This window comes from Tympanuchus pallidicinctus, unplaced genomic scaffold (genome assembly GCF_026119805.1).
Source record: "Tympanuchus pallidicinctus isolate F22 unplaced genomic scaffold, pur_lepc_1.0 scaffold31, whole genome shotgun sequence".
NCBI classification, from domain to species: Eukaryota; Metazoa; Chordata; class Aves; order Galliformes; family Phasianidae; genus Tympanuchus; species Tympanuchus pallidicinctus.
This window is the reverse complement of record NW_026294749.1, coordinates 3,449,585-3,472,208: the sequence shown is the minus strand read 5'-3', so window position 1 is coordinate 3,472,208 and position 22,624 is coordinate 3,449,585.

Genomic DNA, 22,624 nt, shown 5'->3' with positions numbered 1-22,624 from the left:
GTCTCTCTTCCACTTCTTTTGCATCCCCCTCATTTTTAATGTTATTTAGTTCCCAGTAAAGTGTTAAGAGTGGCTCAGCCATCTTCAAAGAGCAGCGTACACCTGCAATGAGAATTTCATTTTGCAGGTTGGAAATCTCTGTCTCTCTTCCCCCCCTCCCATTGCATTTGATATCTCTCTTCAGTCTTTTCTTGTAGCAAAAAAAGAATGTTTTTTTGCTTTTTCCTATAAATATATTTCTCACTCTAAGGAATTCATTGCTAATTATCAATGAAAAAAGTAGCAGTGATTAAATCTCCTGTCCCTGTCAGTTATCCCTGAGCACTGACTGAGTTGGGCCTCATAAGAAATATGTATATTTGTAGCTTATCTTGCTTTTGATTGGCACAGGCTGTTCTCCTCTCTAATATAAAACATAGATCCTAAGAAAATAACAATGGCAGTAGGGATTCAGACCAAAGGCCTGTTTAACTTCGTATCCTGTCTTCAGCTCTGCTCACAAGTAGCTTCCTTCAGAAGAGTAAGGGCAGGGTAAACATGTAGGATATTTGCCCCACTGCTTAGCCTGCAGATATCTTCACCGTGGACCTGAACGTACAGCAGTTTGTTTGGTAAACTTCAGTTTACCTCTCTGTTAAGTACTTTGCCTGACCTCCCTATGAATCCATGCCAATTCCTTAAATGTGCAATGTTCTTAGCAAAAACTTTCACAGACTTGCCTTCTGTGTGAAGAATGATCCCTTTTGGCTCTTCTGCATCTGGTTCCTAACAGCTTCAGTTGATGCCCCTTTGTTCTTGCGCAGGTCATGACAGTGAACGACAGGCCATCACTGCTAGTGCCCTATGACCAAAGGTGATTTGCTGGACTAGGGTGCAAGGTACAGTCATCTTCCTTGGAAAGTAAATAAAATAGATTATAGCTACACAGGAATGATTTTAGTTTCCTTATAATTTTCTGAGGAGTAATACCAAGTTTATTGTGCACATGGTTATTTCTCTTCAGTAGTGTGTTAAAATTTTAAAATATGTATCCAAAGGACATCTGTTGTGCCCTCTAGTGCTTTCTGCAAGGGTTTGCACTTTTATCAGGGTGGTTAAAGTGAAATGAAGCCTTCATCAAGGGCAAGTTTTTTTATCTTTAATGCAGGTTCTCTTCCAGAGGAAATGTTGAAGAACCTTTGCCACAGTGAGAATAAGCAGTAAGGAAAAATGATACATATCACTGTATAGGAGACACTCTCTACAAAATTAGTTTTCAGTGAACATTCCAGAGAACAAGACCCCTGAGACAGTAGTTGTAAAGCTGCGAATGCTGAAATTCTGCACAGTACCATCATACGTGTCTCTATAACACTGTTGTTACTCCTGTGATTGTTTTGTGAGGCAATGAAAAGGAGACAGTCAACCTCATATGGGTCTCTCTCTTCAAAGCAGTAGATTTGACAGGCTTCAATAACAGGAAGGAAGGAAGCAGGAAGACTACGTAACAAACAGCCTCTTACTGTGACCTGTTTTTCTTCTCAGCCTCTGTCTGGGAGTGAGTAACAGAAATTGAAAACGGTAACCTCTTGTGTTAAGAATTATACAGTGTCTAAGTGAAAAACAAAGCATCAACGAGGACAGTGTCCTGGGAAGCAATTCTGATTACTCATTCAGCTTGTTTTTAAAACTCGTGATGTTAAATATTTAATAATGCTCAAATGTTTTAGAATGCCTTCAAATACATATTTAAGGCTTTATCAGTTTGAAACTTAACTGCAACTTCTCCTAGCAAGTCTTTGCCAAGGTATTAGGGGAGCAGTTAGTCAAGTACCAACCTATGCAATGCATAAATTTAATAAAATGAAAGAATCTCCTGATTTAGAAGGGGCCCACTGTGGTCATTGAGTCCAGCTCTGTCCTCTGCATTTACATTACACAATCATTACCTAAAATTGTCCTGGGAAAATTCTAGGTCAGAAAGTTTGGACCAGATGGATTTAAACATTACACATTAGACATGAGAACAGTTTATAGGGCAGAAACTTTGAGCATAGGCAGATGGGAGGTAGCTACAAACTGCTGAATCGCTCCCTCTGTCTTAAGGTATCAGTTTGCCTATGCATAGAATATAAACTATTATTATTATATTATTTTTGGTTTGTACCAACTACTGTGACAGCAGTGTTTGTTCTATGAGTAAACTATAGCTACAGGTGAAATTCAGGTTATATAGATGTTTGTCTGATAGGAAAAAAAAAAAGCTGCCCAAGAAGGGTTGGTTGTGGTAATGTAATAGCAAAATGAAGCAATGAAAATGAGTCCTGAAATACATTTGGAAGATGGCATCCATAGGGTGAACACACACGTGTTCTGTATCTACGTGAACACACACGTGTTGTATCTGCCAAACACAAGGAGGACTTTGACTAACTCCCTTTTTGTTTTGCTGCTTCAGTGAGAAAGAAGACAAGACATTGGTACATGGATCTATTGCTCACTGTATTTTAGCAATTTAATTTGGAAGTATATTCTCAGCACTGTCTTGCTCACTGTTTCCAATACCAGGTTGTTAATGTTGATGTTAGGTAGGAGACTGCACACTGAAACTTTTTTTTAGAATTACAGCATTTGCTGAATTGGAAGGGACCCATGAGGATCTTCAAGTCCAATTCCTGGCTCCACAGAGAACCACCTGAAATCCAAACTCCACGTCTGACAGTGTTGTCTAAATACTCCTTGAACTCCAGCGCTTGGGGCCGTGCCCACTGCCCTGGGCAGCCCATTCCATGCCCACCACCTCCTGGTGCGGAACCTTTCCCTAACCCACACCTCACCCTCCCATGATGCAGCCTCATGGTGTTCCCTCGGCTCCTGTCGCTGTTTTATGTCCTTCTCATATGATGGCACTTAAACCTGTGCCTAGTGATGGAGGTGCACAGCACAGCACAGTGGGCAGCCCCTTCCTTGGTTTGGGCCTGATGCACCACAGTGTATGTTTGGACCTTTGGTCTGACAGGGCACCGCTGTCTGAGATTCAGTTTGTCATCAGCCAGAACCCCCAGATCCTTTCCATGGGGCTGCTCTGCAGCTTCTTGTCCCCCAGTCTATACAGATATCCAAAGCTGCCTTGCACCAGGTGCAGAAACTGGCACCTGCTCTTGTTAATCTTCATGTGGCTGGTGGTTTCCCAGTCTGCTAATTTGTCAATGTCTCTATTCAAAGCACCTTTTGTATCTGCTGATACCGAAGTGCAATTTAGCAGTTCTGTGTAATTATATGTTCATCCTCTGCTATAAAAGGCTTCATCCAACAACTAGTCTCAATTTTGGCCTCATTTTTGTAATTTAGAAAAGCATTAACTTGAATATGCAAACAGAGTGTTAGCTTGATGTATGGCCTTTTCTCCATAATAAAAAAATACAAGTCTCACATCTGAGATAGGAAATAAATTTGAAGTGCAGTATATACAAAAAAGCCTTCCAAGTTCATTTGTTTGATTGCTTGTTTTTTCATCTAAAGTAAGAATTATTACTCTGAAAAATTTACTCCTTTGTCCCATTCTCCTCTGAGGAAAAAAAATCATTAAAACTCTGTGTGGAGTTAGTATTCAAAATGAAACAGGTGGAAATATAGGGTATCTGTAGACTTAAAGATACCTTCTCAGAAAACCATGCTCACATGTATTCATGTTTTTAGTATCACAGCTAATGCATTGCTGCTTCTAGTTCAAGTCATTTGCACCAGTGCCTTTCCCTGAAATGTAAACTCCTTAGATACTCTTTAATGTTCATTCTAATCTGCATTTCCATGAACAACTGCAAGAAATTGAGAGACAGTGTGTTCACACCCTGTTGCCTTTCAATCACAAGTGAGGCAAAGACATACTGCCTCTGCCTTGGCAAATATTCTCATTATTCAGATACAAAGGCAAATCCTAGATCTGCTGTCTTCTGTACACGAAGATTGAAGTGGTCAGATTTGACATTTCAGTCTGTGTTCAAATGAGTATCTCAGGCCAGACTTGTGAATCAAAAAGTGCAGAAGAGATTACTTATTTATAAGTAGCAAAACTGTCCTTCTGTGACAAGGTTGAGCTCAAGGATTATTGAAAAACAAATGAAAAGACAGTGTAGTTGCTGGTCACAGCCAATACAAGCTCATGTGGGGAAAGTCCTGTTTAATTAACTTAATCTCTGTTTATGGCAAGGTTACCCACCTGGTTGACCAAGGGAAGCCAAATGAAGTAATCTTTTTGGATTTCAGCAGTGCTTTCAATACTGTTCCTTACAATACCCTTATGGACAAAATATCCAGCATAAAGCTGGACAACAACATAATGTGAAGGTTAAACTATTGACTGACAGGTTGGGATCAAAGGGTTCTAATAAATGAGCTTACATCAGGCTGGCAGCCAATCACTAATGAGTGGGCTCCTTTTTAGGGTGAGTTCTCTTTAATGTCTTCATCTTGTCTTGGATGTGTCTTGGATGAAGGATATGAAGGTGCAAGTAAATTTGCAAATGACTCTAGACCTGGAGGAGCTTTTGACTCCCTTGAGGGTAGAGGGACCTCACAAAGAGATTTTGACAAATAAGAGGTCTGGGAAATCACCAAACACGTGAAGTTCAACAAGAGCAGGTGCCAGATTCAGCACCTGGGTAGGGGCAACCCTGGATGTCTGTACAGATTAGGGGAAGAGAGGCTGGAGAGCAGCCCCATGAAAAGGGAACTGGATATTCTGGTTGACAAGTTGAATCTGAGTCAGATTATTATACAGAAGACATAATTCTGGGGGGAGGCTCCTATGAATTTATGCACGCAAATAATCTCTAAAGCTTCAACTGGAGTAAAGAAACAATTCATAATCTTTAGCGTTCCGACATTATTTTGGCCTATGGCGAACCTTAGAAAAGGGAGTATAGTGCTTACCTAGCCAAAGCCCAGAAGAGGGTGCTGGAGAGCTGAGAACACACTTCTGAAAGCATTAAGTCGCTGAAATACAGTGAACAGTAGGTCCATGTACCAACCTTCTTTCTCGGCAGATCAGTAAAATAGTGAGTCAAAGTCTTTCTTGCATTTGTAGATACAAAATGCGTGTGTATGCTGATGTCAAGTGTGGCATCTTTCAAATGTATGTCAGGACCCATTTTCATTGCTTCATTTCTGTGCAATTCTGTTGAGCAGCTATTTTGTTACCACAACCAACCCTTCTTGGGCTATTTTTATACCAGAAAAATTTCTGTATAATGTGAGCTTCGCCTAACATACAGCACTTTATGCATAGAGCAGATATTATTGCTATAGTATTGGTAAAAAACAAGAACAATGCAGTAATAATTATATACATTAATGATAGTATATGTTCTTTTTATAGGAAAACTGGTACTTAGAGACTGAGGGAGTGATTCAGCAGAACGTATAGCCATCTCCCATCTGCCTATGCTCAAGATTCCTGCCCTGTAAACTGTTCTCCTGTCTAATCTGTAATGTTTAAATCCATCTGGTCCAAACTTCCTGACTTAGAATTTTCCCAGGACAATTTTAGGTAATGATTGTGTAATGTAAATGCAGAAGATGGTGCCTGGAGAAATAGCAGTGGTCCAGATTTCTCCTCATTGCAGTAACAGACATAAACCATCAGGCTACAGTCTTGCTGCTTGTGAGCTGCCAGTTTCTCAACTCTATTCTGCACATTGAAATCACTTCAGCCTGGGGAGATGCCTTACCTTCCCCCCATTCTTAATTTCCTGCTCAGCTGTAATACCATGCATTTTGAGGGCCAAGGTGCACTGAAGTGTGAAACTTGTGACAAAATGCTGGGTTGCACAGCTTGAAGTTCAGTGTTAGTCATGGGGCTGTAACCCAGAGGAAAATTAAAAAGTGGTACCCATACATTCTGGAAAAGACAGATGTCTGCTCCTGGGCATGGGGAGGCTGTGGCTATTTGTTCCCTGAGGATGTACCAGAATGTTAGAGGAAGGAGGTAGCTGAAGACCTATTCCTGGTATTAGCTACTGTTGTTTTCACTATTGCCTAAATGCAGGAACATTGCCTTTATGTCACCCTCTGCCTCAAGGCATCTTTGCCTGGATATTTGTTTCAGCTGTTCTCTTTGAGCTGTCCTGATTCTAGCTGCAGCTGCCAAGACCATCCCCAGGGACAACTGGTTTTTGGTGAGAGAAGAACAGCAGCTTGGATCTCAACCTCTCAGTCCCCACAGGTCAGCTCCTAAGCACACCTGGGCTGTAGTGCTTTCAATTTTGATTCAGATAAAACTAAAAGCTTTTAAAACACCGAGTATATAATGTGAGCCTTTTCAGGGCTGGGGATTTACTGTATCTGAGGGGCACTCCCTGCCTACTCAGGATGGCACTCACCAGAGGTGTGAAAGGGTAGTTTTAACAAATGTAACCACTGCCTGTGCGTGCCTCCTCCACACGCATGGGAAGGAGAAGGAGCTTGCCACAGAAGGAGATACTCCTGCAGTATCAGTGCAGAACGTGACTTGGTAAGCTGCCTTGTAAGGTGGAGTATGATAGTCTTGGAAACCAAGGAATTCAGTAGATTTTGGCAAATGACAGTCTGTCGTGCATTAAGGTGATATGAAATTACATATTCCTGTAAGTTGTTAATTGAATGATTTACATGTGCTTAGTGTTTAGCATGTGCTTTCAGAGTTCTGGTTTGAGCAATGCATCGTTAAAGTGATTAGATCTGTTGCAATAATGTGGACTATCACCTCAGTGTGCCCCATTACTTTAGATTGCATTTCCACTTGCTCTGTATGACATAGTTGTATAAGCTTAGTATACGGTTCAGAGAGATCCCCAGTACTAACTGGAATTAGGCATACAGATATATGTGTGATTTGACCCTTTTTTTCAGCATTGATTCGGGGTATCCCCACTTGTGCCCAGACCTCCTACATGAAAGACTCAAGCACAGAATATACTTGCTGAAGCACTGTAACCAGCAGTGCAGATCCACCACTGCTGCAACAGCACTGCCACATTTTAGAATTACGTCCTCACCACACATCTGCACAGCCTTTCTCCCATCCCCTCCCCCATTTTTTTCTTTGCTACTTGCAGCATTGCAAACTCTGAGGGCAATGAGCAGAACTGAGAAATCCCCCAAACTCAGTTATCCGTGCAGCTACTCAGCATAGCTCTCACAGTACTCAACACGTGCACTGCTTGCCCCCATTGGGTTTTTTGACCTTTTCTGTGGCCTATCATCATTTAGCATCCTGCGTCACACTACCTTACAAGCTCAAATAATGTGTTCTGGTATTAATTGTTGTGGTTCAGAGGCTCGACCCCAAGTGCAGGATGGTGTCTGCTGTACAAATAGCTAACAATGAAACCCGAGGTGGAAAACTGAAAGAGAGTTTCTCTTCTCCTCTCCTTCTTCACCCTTTCTCACCATCTTCCTTCTTTCCCTGCAAACTCAAACACTGAAAAAAAAAAATCTTTGTAGATTTTTGGATAGAAAGATCATGGTTGTCTTTTCTTCTGTCGGGTTGTAGGAATCGAAACTTCCAGAAGTCCTAACTGCAGTTATACTGTATGGCAAAATATCCTAGCAATATATGTTGATTGCTTTTTTTGTTGGTAGTGCTGGTTTTTTTTTTTTACTTTTCTTTTCTTTTCTTTTTCTGTCTTTACCTCCCAAAATACTGCTATGGAAGTTTTACTTTGAAATGTGTGCATTACTGTTGTTGGATGCAATATAAAAAGTATTTTTAGTTTAGCTGCAGAATAGTCAAGGAAACAAGTGAAGGACTGGGAAACAAGAAAACTTCATCTCTGCCATTGGCAATCTGTTCTGAAAGGGGGAAGTTGCACAGACCCTTAGTTTGAGTGCTCATTCACTTAACTTGAATTAATGTATCTCGTTTTTGGGTACCTGTGTTGAGAAGGGGGATTGCTACAGAATCACACAGTCTCTGTTACGGTGAGTTTCTTAGAGACCCATTGACGTTGATGTTACTGCCAAATAAAATGCTCAACTTTTAACCAGAGGTGGGGGTTTTTTAATTAATTATTTATTATTTATTATTTATTTTTTTTATTTTTAAACTGTAGGAAAGGATCTAAAAAATAAAGATGATTGATGATTGGAAAGATGAGAGAAATGGGAACAGGAACATGCACGACATGTTCCTGACCTATGTAAATACATCACAGAGTTGAGTTAAAAATAATAAAGTAGCAGAAACCTCTGTGGATTACTGGTCATCTGCTCAAGTAGTTGTATGGCAGAGGTTGAGCTGGAAAATTTAGCCTGGGTTTAACAGAAACCAATTTCTTCCTTTTAGTTTTGTTTGCATACCAAAACCCTTGACCAAAATGCATCAAAACTGCTCTCCTTCAAGCATCTATATTGCACAACAGGACTTACTACTATATTTTCAGTAGTACAGGCAGGCAGAACTGCATAATGTTCAGTACCTAACACGATGGGAGTCACACTTGGAATCCTCTAGGCACTGTGCTAACAGAAATCGTAGGACAAATAGTGAACTGTTTGCATAACACTATGGGTGACAGTAGTTACACTGCACAGACATTTAGTCAAGCCATTCTCATCTGTATTTTCTGAAGTAAAAGCATTTTCATGCACGCTGGAAAGAGGCCAGCTTTTTTACTGACTTCATGTGTGCTGGAGTGTGACTTTTGAAGGCTGTGTGAGTATAATGAACAGTGTTTGGTAATTCTTACGGTTTCATCCCTTGTGATGTAGTGACTCATTTCTTTGTGTGTGTGCTCGTGGCTAGTGGCACTTGTAAAGCTGTTCTTATGGTTTCTGGTGCAGGTTGATGTTTGACATGTGAATACCTGAGTCCTCTCTTTATGACTTTGCTTTTGGAGAATATCATTTTTTGAAAAAACATTTCAATTTCATTTTGATTACCATATCCAACTTCTTCTCTTGACTTGTAATCCTAGAGCAGTATGAAACCTGAAATCATTCTTTCACTATATTGAAAGGTGTCTAGAGAGGAACCACCTCTTCGTAGTTCTTGTATCCCATAGCACCGATTATTTCCTTTCTCACTTCCACAATTTAGCTGTATATTGGAAAGCTGCCCTCTTATATTTACATCCTAGGGTTCATATAAAACCTTAAGAAAATAACAATTATATTGTTTGAAACAGGAATGGGAATACATGTTTGTCTGTGTCTTCCAAGACCTGTCTGGTTATCCACCTTTTTGACTAATTTATTGGTGGTGTCATCATCATGAGTCTGTGTCACCCACTGCTCACTTTCCTCTGAACTCTGCTGAGAACCCTTGTTGAGGTGGGGATGTGATGAGAAGGAAATGGTAGTGGTCTCATCAAAAGTCAAATGTGCTTCACTTTTTCCTTGCCCACAGCAGAGCTCTTGAGCAACCGTCGTGTAGGAAAACAGTTCAGCTTGAAGCTCTATTGCACAATACACGTAACCCCACTGTATGAGGGAGAAGATAGGCATGTTGCACACAGAGGGAGGTGGCTCACAGCCAGAAGCAAAGCATCTAGTAGAAATTGTGACTGTTGCAGTGATGCTGAATGAGTGTGAGATATGTTACTGAGAGAGATTTGCTCTGGCTTCCCCATGAGTTTGAAAGACTTGCGTGGAGCCAAAGGTAGAGATGTGAAATTTGTGTCTGGGCTTGCAAGACTAATTTTGTTTGTCCCCAGGTCCCAGGATTGTACAGTTTCATATGCCAAATTTTATTAACAATTTTGGTTCTTGAACAAAGAATGTGGGTGTATGGAAAGAGATGATTGTATGTAGGTGATATAATGCAAATGTGAAAGAATAAAGTGAACCTTCATTCCCCTGTGTACTTGATTTTTCCAACTAGAGACCTCCTGTACCTTCTGAGGTAGTACGGAACTAGGAGAAACACAGCTGGAGGTATGAAAACCAGGCAAGGTCTTCAGTAAGACAAAGAATGAAAGCCAAGTAAATTGAATGAAACCAAGACTGTAAGTGTTGGATGTAAAATCTTAACTGTTGATAGTAAATCACTGTTTTGTCAACAGAAGGACCAGCCCTCACTTGGGTATGAATCTACTTACTCTTGACATCAGTCAGGTATAAGGTTCAAGCATGCAAGCGAGTTATCTAATGAAACTTCAGCTTTTCAGAGTTAACAGCCTGTGTTTATGAAATCAATATACGTAGTTCAGATGTTGTTTCTGTCACAAACATTACCTTCATTTTCTTTTGTGGCAGTTTATTCTATGTTAGAAAGCACACTCCACTTAAAGAGATTCTAGATCAGCATTAATTAAAATAGCTGTGCAATGATGTACACAGTTACAAAAGTATAGCTGCAGTCATAGATATTTCCTCTATAAAAGAGGAGCCAAAGCTTTTATTCCAGTTTTTAATGAGGGTATATTTAATTAAGTTATGTGCTTTAGTGTTTGTGTTCCAAAACTTTTTCTTGGAAATGAAAACCTGTTCAGAAAAGTTCTCACATCTGTATTCTCATCTTTCTAATTTGAAAGGTGGAGGGATGAGCTGATCTTTTGGGGGGTTTAAGCCTCCAATATTGGTAAATCTATTATTAATGTAGCAACAGAACCTCAGATGAGGTACTTGGACAATCTCTGATGCAGTAGAGTTTGATCCATGGGCCATCCTAATTTAATACTCCTAATAAATATTCTTAAGTCTCTTGGTAGTAGTGTGCATTATAATGCACACTAAACCAAACCAATTCACAACCTGTCAGTCACTGCATTCGTGAAGGATCTTCTGCGGAGGAGTTGAGCTCAGCTCTGTTGTATAATATCTTTTCCATGTAAACACTAAAACAAACAAACAAAACAGGTTATAAGCCCTCAGCAACAAATTAACACTGAATCCATGAGTTTGTAAAGGGTCTGTTGTGAATGGATCGTGTGAGACTGCTGCCTGATGCAGCTGCACGCTTAACCGTGCTGACCTGTGAAAGCCCTCATGGGAAGATCTTGTGAAAAAGGAGAAGTTGTTTAAAAGTCCTGTGCTTCCTTCCTTCTTCTGATGGGCTGCTCTAGCAGTATCTATGTTCTGTTACATAATTTGATTTTCTTCAAACTCACCAGGCTGGGGGTTATGCTGAAGGAGCTGAAAGAGAAGACACCTTGAGCTCACTTACGAAGTGCACAACAAAAGTGGAGTCTGCATGGAGAGGTTTAGAGGGATACTGAGGAGTCTGATAGGTATGTAGAGGCTATTCCCAGTAACATGTATCTTTGCATGTGTATTACACAAGCTTTTGAAAAGGAAGTTATGAGAGAAAGCGAAGGAACCACATACATAATGAAACTATATTATGAGTGATGAAAGTACTACCTAGCCTGCGGGCCTCCCTTTCTCCAGGAGCTGTTTAAGCTTCTTTCTTTAGTTTCTTTGTATCTGTATCCCACAATCGGCCCTTGTTTCATTTCCTTGACTGTGCAGAAAACTCTTCCCTTGCTGGTGACTCAGAATGTTTCCCATGCAAGCAGTATCACTGTGCTCGTGCTGGTGACTTCTAAGGCAGTATGTTGGCCAGAACCAGCCCAGTGCCAGTGCATACCCAAAGATATCAAGGCTGGGTAGAAGTAGAAAAGACAGAAGAACTGGGAGATGGGATATAATGGATTTTAGGAAAGATTCAGAGATTCCTGAGGCAACAGAAGAATGATGAACACAACTGTTTCCCTGATGATTTCTGCCTCCCTGAGTATACCTACTTCACTACTTCAGTGTTGTCCAGCTCACTTTCCTGGACAGAATGTGGCCATTTGCCTATTCTGCCTATACTTTCCAGACCTTATGCATACCTCTCCTTTAATTTTTCAGAAACTGAATGAAGCCATATTTCTCTAACTGTACTGTTTCTATATTATCCAAAAATACTCACAAGGACCATATGGTTGGGACAGTAGGATGCTATTTTGGCTCTTCCAGCAGGCAACCGATTGACCAGGTGTTTTGCAATTTTGTAGTTAATTTCCAAGAAGTACCGAAGCCAGTGTTTTGCTTCAGAAATATGAATTGCTACATCATGGTGCCTGCACCAAATGTACCTTCTTAATGTAGAAGAGCTTTACATGATGAAGGAGGTATTTCCTAGTAAAACAATGTGTTGGGGTGGCCAGCAGGGACAGGGAAGTGATTGTCCCTCTCTACCTGCTCTTGTGAGGCCTGATCTGGAGTACTGTGTCCAGGTCTGGAGCCCCCAGTACAAGAAAGACAGGGAACTGTTGGAGAGGGTCCAGACGAGAGCCATGAAGATGATCAGGGGACTGGAGCACCTCTGCTATGAGGATGGACTGAGGGAGCTGGGCTTGTTCAGCCTGGAGAAAAGAAGGCTGCGGGGTGACCTCAGTGCAGCATTTCAGTACCTAAAGGGAGCTTACAAATAGGAGGGGGTAGATAACAGCAGGACAAGGGGAAATGGTTTTAAATTGAGGGAGGGAAGATTTAGGTTGGATGTCAGGGGGAAATTCTTTACTATGAGAGTGGTGAGGTGCTGGAACAGCTGCCCAAAGAGGTTGTGGATGCCTCATCCCTAGAGGTGTTCAAGGCCAGGTTGGATGGGGCCCTGGGCAGCCTGGTCTTGTATTAAATGTGGAGGTTGGTGGCCCTGCATGTGGCAGGGGGGTTGGAGACTCATGATTCTTGAGGTCCCTTTGAACCCTGACCATTCTGTGATTCTGTGTTTAAGGTTTGCTGATAAGTATAAAGTTTGGCTTTCTCGAAACATGACCAGCTCTGGTTTAAAATAGCTCTGTATTGAGAAAAGAGGACAAAAGTTAAAAGACTTATCTATTAAGAAACTTATTTGTGGTTAAAGGAATTTTAGAATTATTTGGAGGAGTAAAGCATGGGATGAAACCTCAATAAAATATTAGTAATTTACATTGAAACAAAATATTTAGTAAAACCCATCAACCATATCCATTGTACCAGCCTTAGCTTTTAGTGACTTACTGTCCCTGAAGGAAGGTTGGCTCAGAGACAACATTGCAAGATTGGTATGAAATTATTAATGAACAGTTAGTTAAGCTGTGAAATGTGCCCTCAAGCTAAAGGAACATATTCAAGCAAAAGGAACATATTTTATCAACATTTTCTGGTAGCCCACATCACCCACATCCTCTGCAAGTGAGAGGCAGTAGGTAACAAAGATGATAAAAGTCTTTGTATGTGTTCTCTGGAGTTGTAAGGCCAAGATTAGGTTATTAATTCCAGAAAGCTCCTAAACGTTACCACTTGCTCTGCAACCTACGGGAGTCCCTCTCCCCCTTTACCCACCCCCTCTTTTTAAAGTGCACATAAGTAGTTGGGAACAAAATCTTTGTTGTATGATATCTGAGTCACTCCAGTAGGACAGCACTTTCCCATGTTTGTTACGGTTATCTTACTGTACTCATGGGAACAAAAGATTGTTCTTGCATTTGACTGAGCACAGAGAGGCTGGAAGGTGCTCAATGCTGTTCAGTGGAAGTCTGTTGCAGAAGACAGATTGAATAGTTTTGGCTATTTTACAACTGCAACAAATTTGAGGTCATCTTTATACCATTCTGTGCTTTCTTCCACGTATCACACCAGTTTTGGTAAAATGCTTGGATATCTTTGTGTGTGTCTGATCCTCGGTCATTCCTAACAGTATTTCAAGGATGCGAGGGAGTGAATACTCAGTGATACCTGAAGCAAGGCCAATTTTGCCTGGAAAAGATTATGACTACACTTCTCTACAGTCTTTTTTTCCTACTGGTAGTTTCTGGGACTTTACAGGAAAAGTTGTTCTGTATGGCTCACTGAGTATGGCAAGCTTTCTCTGAAATTCCCATCTGGCACTTTCAGGAGCAAAGCTAGTTTTCTGGTTCATCTCACTACTCCCACAGAGAAAAGATTTCAGAGGAAAACCGAGTTGCAGATGGAATTGCAAGGGAGTCCCTTTTCTTAATTACGCACTGAGCAGTCAAGATTTTCTGTGCTTTGGCTGTGGGTACAAAAGCTTCCCACAGTCACATCGGGAGATCCTGCACTCCTGCTCTGGGATGTGGGGAAGGCAGCTGTTTCTTCTACTGTCTCCATTTGCAAGGTGTTAGCCTTCCACGTGGAGGTCTTTCTGGCTGTGCTTTTGATTAAACCCACCCCTATTTCTGCAGATTTGTTCAACGATGAAGATGCTGGCTGACTCTTTCCAATTGTTCTCCAAGTAGCTAGCACAGTGTGGCTGATCAAAGAAGGACTCACCCATGTGAAGTATGAAAATCTGTTTATTCCTAAGAACTGGAAGATATATTCTGAAGAAAGTCATGTACAGTGCAACTGAGGTATCTGCCAGTTCTTAGGAATGAACAGAGATTTTTGCAGTGCTAGTTAGAGCTTGACGAGTAATGAACTGCCTAATATCAGTTAAGGCAGTGTTCCTTTAATCTCAATAGTTCACTGCGTTGTTTTTTCACTGCTTATTTCATGAAACTGAGGAGAAGGAGAGCATTACGTTCTTTGAAGGCTTCAGTCTGGACCCAAGTTTCTCCAGGCAATGCTGATGTGAGTAAAATCATGTCTAGTCTTGAAATGAAATTCCATTTTCTGCCTTTTTTTTCTTTTTTTAATGCTCGTTTTTTCTCTTTGGTAATGAAGCTACTGTTAAAATACATGCAAGAAAAGAGAATATCAGAGTTGAGACTCAGTCTTCTGTAATCTTTATTTTTTTCCATTTTCATATTTTTCACATAAAAATTGGTCTCTGATTTAGCTTATGACAAGATACATTGATAGACACCCACAGGAAACTATTAATACAGATCCTTTACTATGGCTCTAACTCATGTCTTCTTAAAATAGGAGGAGTAAGTAATAATTTCACATGAATTAGTGTCTGAGGTATGAGGATTTAGTAGAAACTTTTTTTTATCTCAAGATGCACCATAGAGATATGGGAAGGAAGTGGGATGTCAAGTGAGAAGCTTCTACATCTGATTCAGTTACAAGTCCAGATACGAATTTCAGTGCTTGTCTGAATCTTCATTTCATCCCTAACACAAGACAAAGCCATAACTGGAGTTGTGAATTAAAAAATACGTACTGTATAATGTGTGTCTGTTGAATTGCAGATACAAAATTCTCCCTTCGAAGAAACTATCCAAAGGGAAGGATGTTAGTTGCACTACTTCAGTATAAACAAAAGATGTCACTATCAGATACAAAAAGAGTTGAGCTAATTAAAGATTGGTCTGAAACTGTTCAGATCATGCCATCATGAAACAATAATGAATATTTTTTGGTTTCTTTCTTTATACAAAGGGAAACCACTGAAGACAATCTATGAAACTACTTTATCTGAAAAAAACCCCAAATTCTGACTTATGTAGCTCCTTTCTTGATAGGAATGCTTACATAAATGCTTCCAGGTTCCTGTAAATGCCCCCACATTTCACACTCATCATATCACGTGAAGTTCTTGACCCTAAAGAAGATGCAGGGTGAATCATGAAACCAAAATGAAAGAAGAAGAATATGGAGAATAGAAAGTTTGTGGAGTATGAAGACAAAACATAATATAGAGTAGAACAAAAGGGGAAGTTTGCAATGCAGTAGATGTTGGAGGAAAGACAGCACCGAAGGAAGATATTATCTCCCCACTTTCCTTTAAGTGTGTTAGAAAGATGTCTAGTACCTTATGCATATCAATTTTCATGGCTGTATTGAGGTCAAACTATTGCCTTTTTAGAAAGGAGGACTATATTCGTGCATTATAATCAGACAAAATTGTAGGGGAGTGCTTTCCCAAGAGTGTAATTACCAGGAAAGCTGCATCTGCAGGCACATCCAGACTCTTTCCATGTCCTGTTGGATTTGCATATCCTGCCTTCCTGTTCTGGTTACCTCTGCCAGAGACATTCTGGACTAGATCTGAAAATCCTTGCCTGGCCCAACTTCTCTCTTCCTGCTTTCCTGAGAATTTCAGCTGTTCAGCTCTCTGTTTCTTAGGAGAGGTAGAGCAGAACATTGTACTTTGGTTCTCCTTAGTCTTACTGAGATCAGCTGGTACATCAGCCAAAACAAGTGTGCGTACCTGATACTCTTTATCCCTGCTTTTGTGTCTGCCTAGTCATCCTGTGATGCTCTTGCTCATAATTTCCTTTTCCCTTTTCCCTTTTCCCTTTTCCCTTTTCCCTTTTCCCTTTTCCCTTTTCCCTTTTCCCTTTTCCTGTTGTGTGAGCACAATGTTCATAGAAGAGGTAGTTCAAGGGAAGAAATTCATTGTCCCTCTGTTAGTCCCTTGGGGAATCTGTTCGATGCTCCATTCAGCTGGAGGCATATTCATTTCTCTGTGAGTTCCTTCTGCTCTGGAAAACTTCTCCCTTCAAGGGAAAATCCAGCTTCAGCCACAAGTGGGGAGTCCCAGGCAGCTGGACAAGAGGAGAGAGGAGTGTAAAGGATATAGAAATTGCTTCACAGAAACAAAAGCATCTGTGGAGACAATCTTCTGTGCATGCCAGTAGACATAACTGGGTCTTTGGAGACGTGTAGACTAAACTTTTTACTTGTTCCATGTTGAAACTGGCTATCTTGGTCCCACACCCTGGCAACAGTGAGTTTGGAAAGTTGGTGAAAGCAAGCTGTGGAAAACGATGGGAATTTTTGCCTGATAAAACATTGGGAAAAGGCGTCAGGATCCAGCCAAATGAAGGAGCAATAGAGCACGCCTGTCATGTTTGCAGAATGAAGAAAATAATATTCAAATAATTCAGGCATATTTGCTGGTATAGAAATTTTATCTGCCTCATCAATTCAAGAGCTAGTTGGTAGGGAATGTACTTGTGTGTGTGTGAATACAGGAGCAGGGATGGCACAGTGGGAAGCCTGTTGCGTAGCTCAACTGCTGACGAATATATTTGGAAGTTGAATCTATTCTTTCGATATTTATTTTCAGGACCAATTTTGATTATTGTTATTGTACCAGTGAGTTAACAGGTCAGGTGGACATTGTCCTACACTGTGTTTAGGATGTAATTTAAGAATACATTTGTATCCATTTAGATAATTTGTCTTGGGACAGCAACTCGAAGAAAGCCTTTGGCACCACGACTTTGAACCTATCCAAACTAATGGAAATTTTACTATTTCTTTCATAGGATCTTTCAACCAGATTATCACTTTCTTGTTGAATGATAATAGAAGTGTTAGTGGTTTGATCTTACTAAGGTTGAAGGACAAGAAAGACTACAGTGGTTTTATTTTTCTCCCACCCTAAGAAAATTGCTAGATAGGTGACAGCAGAAAATGTATTTAAGTGATATTCCAAGTGTTGATAAAAACATCAGTCTATTCTGGGTCTCATAAGAACTCCCCTGAAAGATGAGAAGCACAGTCCTTTTTTCTCTTCCTTATCTTGGCATCTCCTTCAGAGAACCGACTGTCACCCAGCAGAGTGTAGTGTTACATTAATTATAGCATGCCGTATAGCAAGTAATGAGAGCTAACTGATTCATTTAGCTTCAGGAAAACATCTCAAAGTCAAATTACTTTTGTTTCTGAAGAAGTGTGCGTAATGTCTAGAACTTGTATTTCTTAAGTGATTTCTATCATCGCCTAATTTTCTATCATCCCTAAATGTTTTTACATGTTTCTTTGTATAGTAAGTGGTTATATGAAATATTTTCAGATGCTCTTTTGTTACCAATTCATGTTCTTATTTTCCAGCAATTGTAGGACGTTTTTTTGTAGTTTTTATTGATGCTGTTCTAAAATGAAAAGCCTTTTTGCAGTTATGCAAGAGTGTAATCACATCACCTGACACACATTATATCCCAGTAGTGGCACATGTATCTGTGTCACTGCAATGAACTGCGTGCTGAGGTATAAAAAAGTATTTTTAAAATATCTGCTCAGGTGCACAGGAGAACTCTGTGTTTGTACTGTGTTTGTTTGTTGCTCATTTGCCCTGCTGTGGTGCTTAGACTGAAAATGTGTTGTGCCTGGAAATTACAGTAGTGTTTATTTGCACAAGGCTTTATGTAATGCTTCACCATTTCACTGAGTTATTTACATTATATTCATTTTACTTGCTTTTGGTAGAATAAGGAAATTATTGATGGATCTAATATTGTAATCAAGTATGATTAAATTGTACGTTTTTGTACACAATCATTTGAATTATGCAAGCATTTACAAACCTCAGTCAGTCTGGCTTAGAAGCAAATTTATTTTGGAAAATGCATAATTTATTGACGTGTTAGGGCTCAGTAGTATTAAGAGTACCAGAGCATCAATGCAAGGATAACATAGCTATTATTTTTTCACTTATCTATTCATTTACAGTTCAGGAACCACAAAACCTGTTGCTATCATCACTGTCCTCTCCTCTTAAAGCTTTATAATCTATGGGCAACTCAGAGACAAGAGAGGTACAGCTTCTACAGCTGGTAGTGCACAGTGTATGCTATCGCATAATTTTTTAGGACTCACAATGAAGTAACGTTTTAAAGGAAAATGTGAAGGAACAAATAATAGGACAGGAGAAAATATGGAAGGGTACATCTCAAAATGTAGCAGGTGGCTGTTCCACAGGCAGCAGATACATTGAGGGCTATACTGTAACAGATCCTATAGTCAGAAGAGTAGTAGTGTCCTATTTGTAATGACAGAAAGCCGAGAGTAAGAGCAGAGAGGTCACAAGAAAGGAGATTAAGTCATACGTCAAGGTATAAAGTTCATCTTGGATGAAACGTCTGCATGGTGCAGGATGGTTTTGCCAAAGCTGGGAAAAGAAGGTTATTGCTAGCATTGAGATGATGCATGATGAGAAACAAAACAGTTATAGCTGGATGAACAGAAAACTGTTTTATTTATTAAAAAAAATATTTATTTAATGTTTTATTTTATTTTATTTATTCGGAAAGTATCTGCAAGATTTCTTTGTAGCCTTGCATGAGGATCAAGAGAGAAATTCAAGCAGAACATGATGCTGCCTTTATTGGCCCAACTGATTGTCAGGGAGTGACGGTGATGCTTCCACTGCAAAGGAAAAAAAAAAAAAAAAGAGCAGGTGGGAAATTACTGGGGGAGGATGATTAACCATAATAAGCTTACACTGATGATTTTACATCCACTGTGAGCTGTCAGAAGGACAAGCTGCATGGTTAGTTAAGTGAAAATGATTCATGGCTAGAATGGAAACGTGGATTTGTAAGCTGTGAGTATGAAGGCGTTAAGCGCACTGAGGGACTAATTAGGAAAAAAGGAGCAGATGAGAAAGGAGCCAGAATGAACAACGTTTCTCTTTAAGTGCTGGAGGGCATTGAAGACGTTCTCCAAACTGTGTTTGTGAGCTGCTGAAGAGGTGGAGAAAATGGAGACTCTGAAGCTAAAGAATGCCAAACTTTCAGAAATAGATGGCAGTTGTGTCAAGATGTGGCAGACCAAGAATGAGATGATTGCAGTGCTGAAGTTGTAAGGTTCAATTAAGAAGTCTCTAGAGAGTTGAGTTGAATTCAGTTGCCAGGAACTGAACTGGAGGAGGACTAAGATGTAAATAATAAAATCAACTTTAGGCAGTTTTTCTCACAACGTGTTCAACAAACTTGGAGTATCTGAAATCATTAGATTTACTTGCTAATTTAAACCTTATTGCAAAATAATTCTGTAAGAAAGAGCTCTTCCATTTTCCAAAATCAAGCCTGCAGAAAATAGCTGTAGAAGTCTAGTAGTATAGGATGAATTAGTCAGAAGGTAAATACATGTAAAGTTAAAAAACAGGTAGCTGTTTTGGTAAAAGTACAAAACAAAACAAGCTCACTGATGAGATGCTAACTTGTTGAAACAAATCCAAACTAATGAAAGAAAATGGTATAATTGGTAGAGCGCAAAAAAAATGTAGTTTAAAATCAAGAGGGAGAGCTATGACTGCACTGCACTGATTTTATAGAGAAAAATTTGCTATCATATTTGTATCAATTTCTTCTATGCTGATTTTGGCCATGATTTTAGGCCTTTTGCCTCATTGGTAAAAACATATTTACTTAATGAATCTTATTCCAACAGAGATGAAAGGAGAGAAAGCTATGGAAGTGGCAGATTTAAAGACAGAGTAAGAACAAGGTTATTTGTGTTGGGAGGAGAAACAAGCAGTCATGAAAGAGATGTTAAGGAAAAAAGAGAAAGGGAGTCATGCAAGGAGGTGTAAAATAGACCAAGAGCCGGGAGAGGGAAGGATCATGGTAGTGGGAGAAGTTAAATGGGGAAAGCAGGAATAAAATTTCTACGTGTTAGGTGAGAAGAGGGAGAAAGCCAAAGAAAAAGCATGAGCAACTGAAAGTAAGCTAAAGCGGGGAAGAATATCATTGTGTATTTAGTCAGTTGTCACTTGAAAGAAATTGGTGGCTTCTGGTATGATTTAGCACATATTCTGAAATATCCGTACAGAGCTCTCAACCAGAAAGGAGGCACATTCTGTTGGACATCAGATTCTGGGTTTCACCTTAACACTTTTGCCCTGAGTGGATTTTTCCAGTTAAATCAATCTCTCTTCCCATCATCTTCTTTTTAATAAGAATTTCTTGCTCTAAGTTTACATTTCCCTTTTTCTTTTATGAAAACTAACATTTTCATATGAGAAACAGTGTTGAAAGACTTTGCCTGCTCTGGATTGTTTGTCCACTCTCCAGATCTCATCTTGCAAATCTACCCTCTTACATTAGAAAGTTCCTCTGATGGTTACAGGAATGACTGATCTTTCTACACTGAAACAGAGTGAAGTTACCTTTCATGGTTTCTTTCTAAAAGGGAACCAGGAAGCTACTGTTAGTATGGATTCACCCCACTTCAGTCCTTTCAATTTTGTCTCTATAGAAGATTTTTTAAATTTATTTTTATTTTTTACTTCCTTATTCATAAGGAAGTCTTTTGGAAATTATGAGAAGGTTTGTTTGAATGTGGACTGAAGAATAAATGGATAGATTTAAATGATGAAATGAAACTTGGAAGTACTTGGAACACTGCAAGACAACAAAACCAAGCCAAATTTTTTAATATTCTAATAGGAATGCACCCAAAACTAGTGAAACTTCAGTCAGGAGCAAAGGGTGAGAAAGGCTTTGGGAAGTTCCAGCAAAAGCTGAGATTTGGTTAAGATTAACTTTCAATTTCCCCCACCTACATGTGTCATCTGATATTCAAAAATATTCAGAGAAAAGAGAAACTGTATGGAAAATTAAAGTTTCAGCAACATTTCCTAGCCTTAATTTTAGGACTAAGATTAAATAAGAAAATTTAGTCTCACTGGTTCTCTAAGAAAGGCTGCAGCATAGAGAAAGAAGAATTTCTTAGAAGACTGGCATTTAAATGATGAAGCAGTAAAACCTGTTATTCTTTTTCCTCATATCTGCTTAAAACTGTTCACTCATTTGTAAGAGTGTCTATGTGATCTTGCTTTGCAAACAAAATGCATTCCTACTTCACAGATCTTAAATTCAGCTTAAGCAGATGAAGGAGGGTAAGAGGGAGGAAACAGTGCTATCCTCATTTTCCTGAGGTGCAATTTTTAGCATGATCATTGTATACATTTGCTCTGTAGACTTCAGTAGAATAAATATATATCAAAGGTAACTTTAAATAAATAATTCTACTTTCATGATGTCAATCAGACTTATAAAAGTCTTAACGTGTTCCAGCTATACTACTTTTGCTTCTGAACTAATTCATATGAAGCTCTGCAGTGTAGACCTACCCAAATGCAGGAAATCACCCCGAGTTTTCTGAATCTTAAACCCAGTATCTTTGCTAACATCCTTCCTGTCTTCCAATAAAAAAAAACAGGATATAAGAACTGGGAGGAGAGCTAAGAATGTGAAATTAATCTTCCCACATAGCTTACAGAGTTTATTTACTTAATTAATTGAGGAGCTCAACACTTTTAGCAAAAGGAAAACTTATGGGAAGCAAAAGTCTGTGATAATCTAGAATATCTTAAAGGAATTATCAAAGACTACAGCGAAAAATCACAACAATTGATGAATAGAAGTAGATGTAGTACTAAGTTCAAAACTCAGATCTCTGGCTCTGTCTGTGTCTTGACCCCTGATGACTGAAAGGAAGGGATGAGTGTTAGAGAGCTGATGTACAAAGGAAACAGACTTTAGATAGAGATTGAATATGTAGGTTTACAGAGCTGGATGAGTAAAAGATGGCAGATAGTTGTGAGACTGAGCTGAAGATGTTTGTCTGGATTGTGTGAAAGACGTTAGGGAGAAAGGCTTAAAGCTTTGGTTACATGCAGTCTCTCAGGGCACCTGTTTGAGTGCTTAACCACCCTCCCTGTGATCAAATGTGAGCCTGCACAGGGCTGTGTTGGGTGCTGGAGAAAGGCACAACTGTTTAAATTTACAAGGATTCTCTTTGGAGGCTTTCTTGGCTTTGCAGTGATGCACAACCAAATTCAGTAAGAATGCTGTTGATTTTGGTGAAAGCAGAGTTAGTCTTACGCTTTGTGGTTTTGAAAATTCTGCCCATGGATGACAATTGAAACTACTCTGAATATTAACTGTAATGGAAAAAATGCATAAGTACTAATATTTGAGACTGGGAGTTACAACTTATAATTTAGTGATGTGTTGTACTTCTGTATGTGCCAGACCTGTTTTCTCACCTCAGT